The following is an 8635-nucleotide window of genomic DNA, read 5'->3' as shown; positions in this document are numbered from 1 at the left end:
GGACGAAACTCCGCCACCACGAGGCGGAACCTTGGCGGAACCAATCTAGGGCTCCGGCAGAGCTGTTCTGCCAGGGACACTTCCATCCGGGAGGGGGAAATCATCACCATCGTCATCACCAACGATCCTCTCATCGGGAGGGGGTCAATCTCCATCAACATCTTCACAAGCACCATCTCATCTCAAACCCAAGTTCATCTCTTGTATCCAATCTTTGTATCCAAACCTCAGATTGGTACCTGTGGGTTGCTAGTAGTGTTGATTACTCCTTGTAGTTGATGCTAGTTGGTTTACTTGGTGAAAGATCATATGTTCAGATCCATTATGCATATTAATACCCCTCTGATTATGAACATGAATATGCTTTGTGAGTAGTTACGTTTGTTCCTGAGGACATGGGAGAAGTCTTGCTATTAGTAGTTATGTGAATTTGGTATTCGTTTGATATTTTGATGAGATGTATGTTGTCATCCGTCTAGTGGTGTCATGTGAACGTCGACTACATGACACTTCACCATTGTTTGGGCCTAGAGGGAGGCATTGGGAAGTAACAAGTAGATGATGGGTTGCTAGAGTGACAGAAGATTAAACCCTAGTTTATGTGTTGCTTCGTAAGGGGGTGATTTGGATCCATATGTTTCATGCTATGGTTAGGTTTACCTTAATACTTCTGCTGTAGTTGCGGATGCTTGCAATGGGGGTTAATCATAAGTGGGATGCTTGTCCAAGGACAGCACCCAAGCACCGTTCCACCCACATATCAAATTATCAAAGTACCGAAGGCGAATTATATGATCTCTAACGCCCCAAGACCGATGTGCCAAGTGCCGTCCAGTTATTCGCTGTTGTTGCCATGTCATTGTTTGCGTGTCATCCATTGCATATCATGTCATCATGTGCATTTCATTTTCATACGCGTTCGTCTCATGCATCCGAGCATTTTCCCCGTTGTCCGTTTTGCATTCCGGCGCTCCGTTCTCCTCTGGTGGTCATTTCTACCTTCTTCTCGTGTGTGGGGGTTAAACATTTCCGGATTGGACTGAGACATGCCAAGCGGCCTTGGTTCACTACCGGTAGACCTCCTGTCAAGTTTCGTACCATTTGGACTTCGTTTGATGCTCCAACGGTTAACCGGTGCACCTCTTAATCATCCACTTCTCGCTATTTATTTGTTCCGGAGTGCTCAAGATATCTCGAATATTCGTGTTTTCCACTCTGCATTCATTCAAGATCTTTCGAGGTTGTTATCTCATTCAAGTCATTTAATTCAACCGGTGCAATATCTTTCAAGTAATCATTCCAACGGTGTTTATTTTGAGTGGGCCCTAACCCACAGGTCTTTTCCCAGGATCTTACCTGACTCTTCCAATCTTCCCCGAGCTATCCTCATATTTTCTTTGCAAAGTTTGACGTAAGAATGATTTATCATCAGTCAAATGTCTTCTCCTAGATCTTTCACAATTCTTTTCATCGTTGGCTAAATCTCTTCGCTTTTGATTCTTCCGGTGTGCCTCAACAATTCATGGTGGTGTTTCTCGTCGTAATTCTCAGATTTTGAAGACCGAAGAAGATTTTTCTCTCAATCTTGCTCCACTCTCCTCAAGATTCGTGGTTCAAGCTTGTTGCCATCCTCTCATAATTATTTTCGATTGTGAGAGTCCTTTTAACCCATCAGGAGATATTCAAGAGTCTTCTCAGTTTGATTATCCGGAGTCCATCAATTAAGGTGTATTCATTCTAAGCTGTCAGCTATCATTCTCCAAATTTTACCGGTGCTTCGTTCAAGTGATCTTTAATCGGCTCGTGATCTCTTCGTTCTCATGTATCTAAATCCTCTCAAGCATCTTCGTGTATTTGCTAATTCTTCCCGGTGTTTCTTTATGTTTTATTCGTTCTTTTTCAATTCTTACGGTGGTTCGTTCAAGATTTCTCTTCCTTAACAATTTATTCGTTGTTTCTATTCCACCGGTGGTTCGTCGAAGACCTTCTCAATTTTACGCGATATCTATCTTAATCCTTTCTTCGAGAATAAGTAGTATGCCAAATCCGTTGCTTGTCATCAATTTAGTTGATGAAGGATGAGCATAACATAATTCTTATTCTTGATTCACCCAAATGTTTAATTTCCTATTCTGGAGGCTCATCAAATTCTCGGTTTCATTTGTTTCATCTTTCTTTTCTGGAATTCCAAGCTTTTCTGCATTATATCGTCGTGAAGATTCATCTAAATCACTGTAAGGCTTCAACCTTATTCTTTTCATCCTCCATTTCGATTGATCATTTCTTTTATTTCCGGAGTTCTCATGAAAGTTCTACATGATGGTTCATCAAGGATTTATTTTCCATCTCGAAGTTTTTCATCGAGATTCATTTCTAAGGAGCTCAAGCATTCTTCATCTTGCAATCCGGAGTGCAATTCTTTCTACCGTATCATTTAAGGTGGTGCTATGCCATTCTTCATAATTTGAGTTCATGTTTTCATGATTCACATGCTGTCAAGATTGGGATATTTTAAATCCATCAACATATTCGTTGGAATTGTCTCGGGTTATATTTCACCTAAAACTTTCCCTAAGGATTGTTGCTAATTATGATGCTTATAAATGACCCAAGTTCTTCATTTATCCTCCCGGTGAAATAAGTTTCTCGTCTCCTCGTTCATATCAATCCAATTCCTTTTCCCGTGAGTGGCAGGTTGTTCACCTCATAAGTTTGAGATGTGTTCCATAAGACCATATAAAGTTTATTCTTTTCATTGTAGATTGTTCCAACAACTCCGTGTGACCCTTCTCTTTAAGATGCTTTTCAGGTGGAAGATGTTGTTTTCTTCTCCGTTCTTTTGTTCCGTCGATACAACTTCTATTATTTCGTTCCGGAGGCATTGTGTTGTTTTTCTCTTCAACCATCTTCTTGTTTTGTCAAGATCATGTTCTTTTCATGATTGTCCATTTAACCGGAGTGTCGTGCCCTCTTTTCAAGTTCTATCACCTTATCAAGTTCTTATGAAATTCCTTTCTTTTAATCGGAGTGCTGCCCGAAGTTGTTCTTCCTCGTTCCTCCTTTCTAACGGAGTGTTTTCCAACTTCATTCATCTCGTTGTATTCTTCTTTCAAATTGTTTAACCTCTCAAGGTTTGTGGTTTCACTCGTTTTGTCAATGAAGCAACTTAGTGTTACCTCTCCTCTATTCTCTTCCGTTCTCCCTCCGGTGCCATTCTAGATCTCGGGACGAGATCCTCTCGTAGTGGTGGAGTGTTGTAACACCCCGAGACCGATGTGCCAGGTGTCGTCCAGTTATTCGCTGTTGTTGCCATGTCATTTTTTGGGTGTCATGCATTGCATATCATGTCATCATGTGCATTTCATTTGCATATGTGTTCATCTCATGCATCCGAGCATTTTCCCCGTTGTCCCTTTGCATTCCGGTGCTCCGTTCTCCTCCGGTGGTCATTTCTACCTTCTTCTCGTGTGTGGGGGTTAAACATTTCCGGATTGGACCGAGACTTGCCAAGCGGCCTTGGTTTACTACCGGTAGACCGCCTGTCAAGTTTCGTACCATTTCGACTTCGTTTGATGCTCCAACGGTTAACCGAGGGACCGAAAAGGCCTCATGTGTGTTGCAGCCCAACACCCTTCCAATTTGGCCCAAAACCCACCTAAACCTCCTCCATCATCTCGGTCGTTCGATCACGATCGCGTGGCCGAAAACCGCACCTCATTTGGACTCTCCTAGCTCCCTCTACCTATAAATATGTCCCTCCCCCCGAAATTCACGGTTCTTCTCCCCCCCTAAACCCTAGATCTATCTTCCCCATCGCCGCCGGACGAAAACCCGCAGCCCGGACATGTCCGCCGCCGCCTGCGTCCAATCGGGCGCCGCCACCTGTCCCGCGGGCAAGGCCCACTTCGCCGTCCGCCGCCACTCCCAAGGTGCCCGAGCCCCGCGCGCCACCCGCAGACCCTGCCGTGCGGTCGCTCGCCGCCCGCCCTCTCCACTGGCAACCATCGCCGCCCGCGCCGGCTCCGCCCCGCCGCCGAACGCCGGCTCCGCCATGCAGCGCCTCCGCCGCCGCCATGGGCCGCCCCCGCCGCCGCTCGTCGCGGATCCGGTCAGGCCGGACCGGATCCGGCCGCCCTCACTTCTCCGGCGCCGCCCCCCGCCTCCCTGCCTTCTTTCCCACCTCCGGCGAGTCTCTCCGGCGAGATCCGTGCTGCATCGAAATCCGTGCCAAGAACCCAAGAAATCCGTGCCAAGAACCATCGAAATCCCCGAGTTTCCCACGTTTCACATGCACATGTTCATCGCCTCGTAACTTTGCATCCATAGCTCCAATTCATGCACATAGCATATCAATATGTTCGCCTCAGAGAGTACATCATTTCATCTCATTGCATCATTTTCATTTGAGTTCATCTTGATGCCCGAAATGCTGTTGGAAGAGTGCTACTTGAGATAATTGTCAGATCTGCTGCTCCATTTAGATATTTGTCATTTTTGCTATGATTATTGTGTGCATGATATGCCCATGAGCTCTACGTATGTTTTGTTAAGGGTTTTGCCATCTTTCCAGAGGTGCAACCCATGTATTTTTGTGATGTGTGTGGTGACTAGCACAATCTTGCAAAGTGAGGCACTTGGTAATGCTGATTTCAGGGACTTAGCATTTCCACTAAGTCCTTGATCTGTTTATCTCATATGGCCATATGTTCATGTTGTTTCCTAGTGATCCGTGCCTCTTTTGAGGATGATCAGTGCAATTATGGAGCAGCCTAGCTTGAGTCAATCGAGCTCTACTCTTGTCATTTCGTGAATCTGGGCAGATTGTCAACTTGTTAGCGATTTTGCCGAGGATGTTGTAGTTGATCCGTGCATGCTATGTCATTGTTCTTGCCATGTCTAGCTTGCATTTTGTGTATTATTGATGGGTGTATGCTTAGATTGCCATGACTTTCTCTGTAGTGAGTGCATCGAGCTCGTAAACATGCCTACTTGATATCTGTTTTCAGTATGCTCTAGTTTTCACCAAGTCTGAGAACTGATTATGTTTTTGCCATGTTCACATGCTTGCAATTGTATTTTCTGATCCCTTTTGGCTCAAGGTTACTAAGGGAATTTTGTTAATCTCTTTGAGTAGCTACATTCCATGCTTTAATTTGCCATGTTCAGGTCCTGTAGCATATAGTTTTCATGCTTCAAAGTGTGCTACCTGATCTGAAATTCCAGACAAGTGTTAATTTCACTAAGTCTGAAATTTGTTTACCGTTTGCATTTTTGCCATGCTTGTTTGAACCTGTTAATGGATGAATTGGCCATAGCTCAGTGCTAGACTTTTGTTAAGCATCATGAATGCATACCTGCCATGTATTTTTATGCCATGTTTGGGTGCTGTAGCATGTTCCTATTGTTGCATTTAGATGGCTACTTGCTGTAAATCGCAGAACATGGTCATATTTGAATCGCTTGCCATTTCCAAACCGTAACTCAGATTCCGGCGTTCTTTATATCATTTTCAAGTGATTTCTTATCACCTTTCTAGTGGAACACTTTGATTTCTAATTTTAGGACAGGTTCAATCATTCCTTGTAAAATCATGCATATGCATCGCATACCGCATCCCGCATATCATACCATGTTCATGTGTTGGTTGTTTACTATGTTGTGTGCTTCTTTTCCGGTGTTTGCTTCTTCGGGTTGGTTCCGATAACGTCGCGTGGTGAGGACCCGTTTGTCTACGTTCCGTTTGTCTTCTTTTTGGACTCGTTCTTCTTCCTTGCGGCATTTCAGGCAAGATGACCATACCCTCGAAATCACTTCTATCTTTGCTTGCTAGTTGCTCGCTCTTTTGCTATGCCTATGCTACGATACCTACCACTTGCTTATCATGCCTCCCATATTGTTGAACCAAGCCTCTAACCCACCTTGTCCTAGCAAACCGTTGTTTGGCTATGTTACCGCGTTGCTCAGCCCCTCTTATAGCGTTGTTAGTTGCAGGTGAAGATTGAAGTTTGTTCCTTGTTGGAACATGGAGATCGTTCCTTTATGGAAAATGTTTACTTGTTGGGATATCACAATATATCTTATTTAATTAATGCATCTATATACTTGGTAAAGGGTGGAAGGCTCGGCCTTATGCCTGGTGTTTTGTTCCACTCTTGCCGCCCTAGTTTCCGTCATCTCGGTGTTATGTTCCCAGATTTTTGCGTTCCTTACGCGGTAGGGTAATAATGGGAACCCCTTCACAGTTCGCCTTAAGTAAAACTCTTCCAACAATGCCCAACATTGGTTTTACCATTTGCCACCTAGCCTTTTCTTTTCCCTTCGGAGTCGCGCTCCTGAGGGTCATCATTATTTTACCCCCCCGGGCCAGTGCTCCTCTGAGTGTTGGTCCAACCTGTCAGCTGCCGGTGGCCACCAGGGGCAACTCTGGGCTGGCCTACCCGTACCTAGGAAAATCTGAGTGTGCCCTGAGAAAGAGATATGTGCAGCTCCTATCGGGATTTGTCGGCACATTCGGGCGGTGTTGCTGGTTTAGTTTTACCCTGTCGAAATGTCTTGTAGAACCGGGATACCGAGTCTGATCAGAATGTCTCGGGAGGAGGTCTATTCCTTCGTTGACCGTGAGAGCTTTTGATGGGCTAAGTAGGGACACCCCTGCAGGGTTATGGGCAGATGGGAATTTGTTAACGTCCAGTTGTAGAAAACCTGAAGTTGACCTTAATTAAAATGAATCAACCGCGTGTGTAACCATGATGGTCTCTTTCTGGCAGAGTCCGGGAAGTGAACACGGTGTTGGAGTTATTCTTGACGTAGGTTGTTTAGGATCACTTCTTGATCATACTTTCTCGATCGTGCTTTGCCTTCTCTTCTCGCTCTCATTTGCGTATGTTAGCCACCATATATGCTAGTCGCTTGCTGCAGCTCCACCTCATACCTTTACCTTACCCATAAGCTTACATAGTCTTGATCGCGAGGGTGCAAGATTGCTGAGTCCCCGTGGCTCACACATACTTCCAAAACCAGCTTGCAGGTGCCGATGATTCCGTGCAGATGACGCAACCAAGCTCAGGAGGAGCTCGATGAAGATCTTGTCCTTTGTGATGTTTCATTCTAGTTGGTCAGTAGTGGAGCCCAGTTGGGGTCGATCGGGGACCTTTGTCGCATTTGGGGTTTTTCTTTTATTTTGGTTCCGTAGTCGGACCTTGATTGTATTTGGATGATGTAATGCTTTATTCATGTATTTGTGTGAAGTGGCGATTGTAAGCCAACTATGTATCATTTTCCTTATGTATTACATGGGTTGTGTGAAGATTACCTCACTTGCGACATTGCTTTCAATGCGGTTATGCCTCTAAGTCGTGCTTCGACACGTGGGAGATATAGCCGCATCGAGGGCGTTACATGATCGTCATGAAAACTAGCTTGACGATAATTCCCATGTGTCCTCGGGAGCGCTTTACTCCATATAAGAATTTTTCCAGGCTTGTCCTTTGCTACAAAAAGGATTGGGCCATCTTCCTGCACCTTATTTACTTTTATTACTTGCTACTCGTTACAAATTACCTTATCACAAAACTATCTGTTACCGATAATTTCAGTGCTTGCAGAGAATACCTTACTGAAAACTGCTTATCATTTCCTTCTGCTCCTCGTTGGGTTCGACACTCTTGCTTATCAAAAAGGCTACGATAGGAAAAAGGCTACGATAGATCCCCTATACTTGTGGGTCATCAAGACTCTTTTCTTGCGCCGTTGCCGGGGAGTGAAGCGCCTTTGGTAGGTGGAATTTGCTAAGGAAAAATTTATATAGTGTGCTGAAATTTAATGTCACTTGTTACTATGGAAAGTAATCCTTTGAGGGGCTTGTTCGGGGTATCTTCACCCTGACCGGTAGAGCAAATAGTTGCTCCTCAACCTACTAGACCTACTGAAAATGAAAATGTTTACTTCAAAATTCCTTCGGTTATGATAGAGTAACTGCTGGCTTATCCTTTTGCAGGAGATGGAACGTTGCATCCCAACTTACACTTAATCTATGTGGATGAAGTTTGTGGATTATTTAAGCTTGTAGGTATGCCCGATGATATTATCAAGAAGAAGGTCTTCCCTTTATCTTTCAAGGGAGATGCATTGGCATGGTATAGGCTATGTGATCATGTGGTATCATGGGACTACAAACGGTTGAAATTGGAATTCCATCAAAAATTTTATCCTATGCATCTTGTTCACCGTGATCATAATTATATATATAATTTTTGGCCTCGCGAAGGAGAAAGCATCGCTCAAGCTTGGGGAGGCTTAAGTCAATGTTATATTCATTCCCCAATCATGAGGTCTCAAGAGAAATGATTATTCAAAAAATTTATGCTCGGCTTTCTGACAACAATCGCTCCATGCTCGATACTTCTTGTACTGGTTCCTTTACGATGAAGACTATTGAATTCAAATGGAATTTATTGGAGAGAATTAAACGCAACTCTGAAGATTGGGATGTCGACGAAGGTCAGGAGTCAGGTATAACACCCAAGTTTGATTGTGTTAAATCTTTTATGGATACCGATGTTTTCCGTAAATTTAGCACTAAATATGGACTTGACTCTGAGATAGTAGCTTTTTTCTGTGAATCCTTTGCTACTCA

The sequence above is a fragment of the Triticum urartu genome, chromosome 7A (assembly GCF_056163025.1).
Source record: "Triticum urartu cultivar PI428250 chromosome 7A, HENAU_Tu73, whole genome shotgun sequence".
Lineage (NCBI taxonomy): Eukaryota > Viridiplantae > Streptophyta > Magnoliopsida > Poales > Poaceae > Triticum > Triticum urartu.
Note: the sequence above shows the minus strand (reverse complement) of the source record.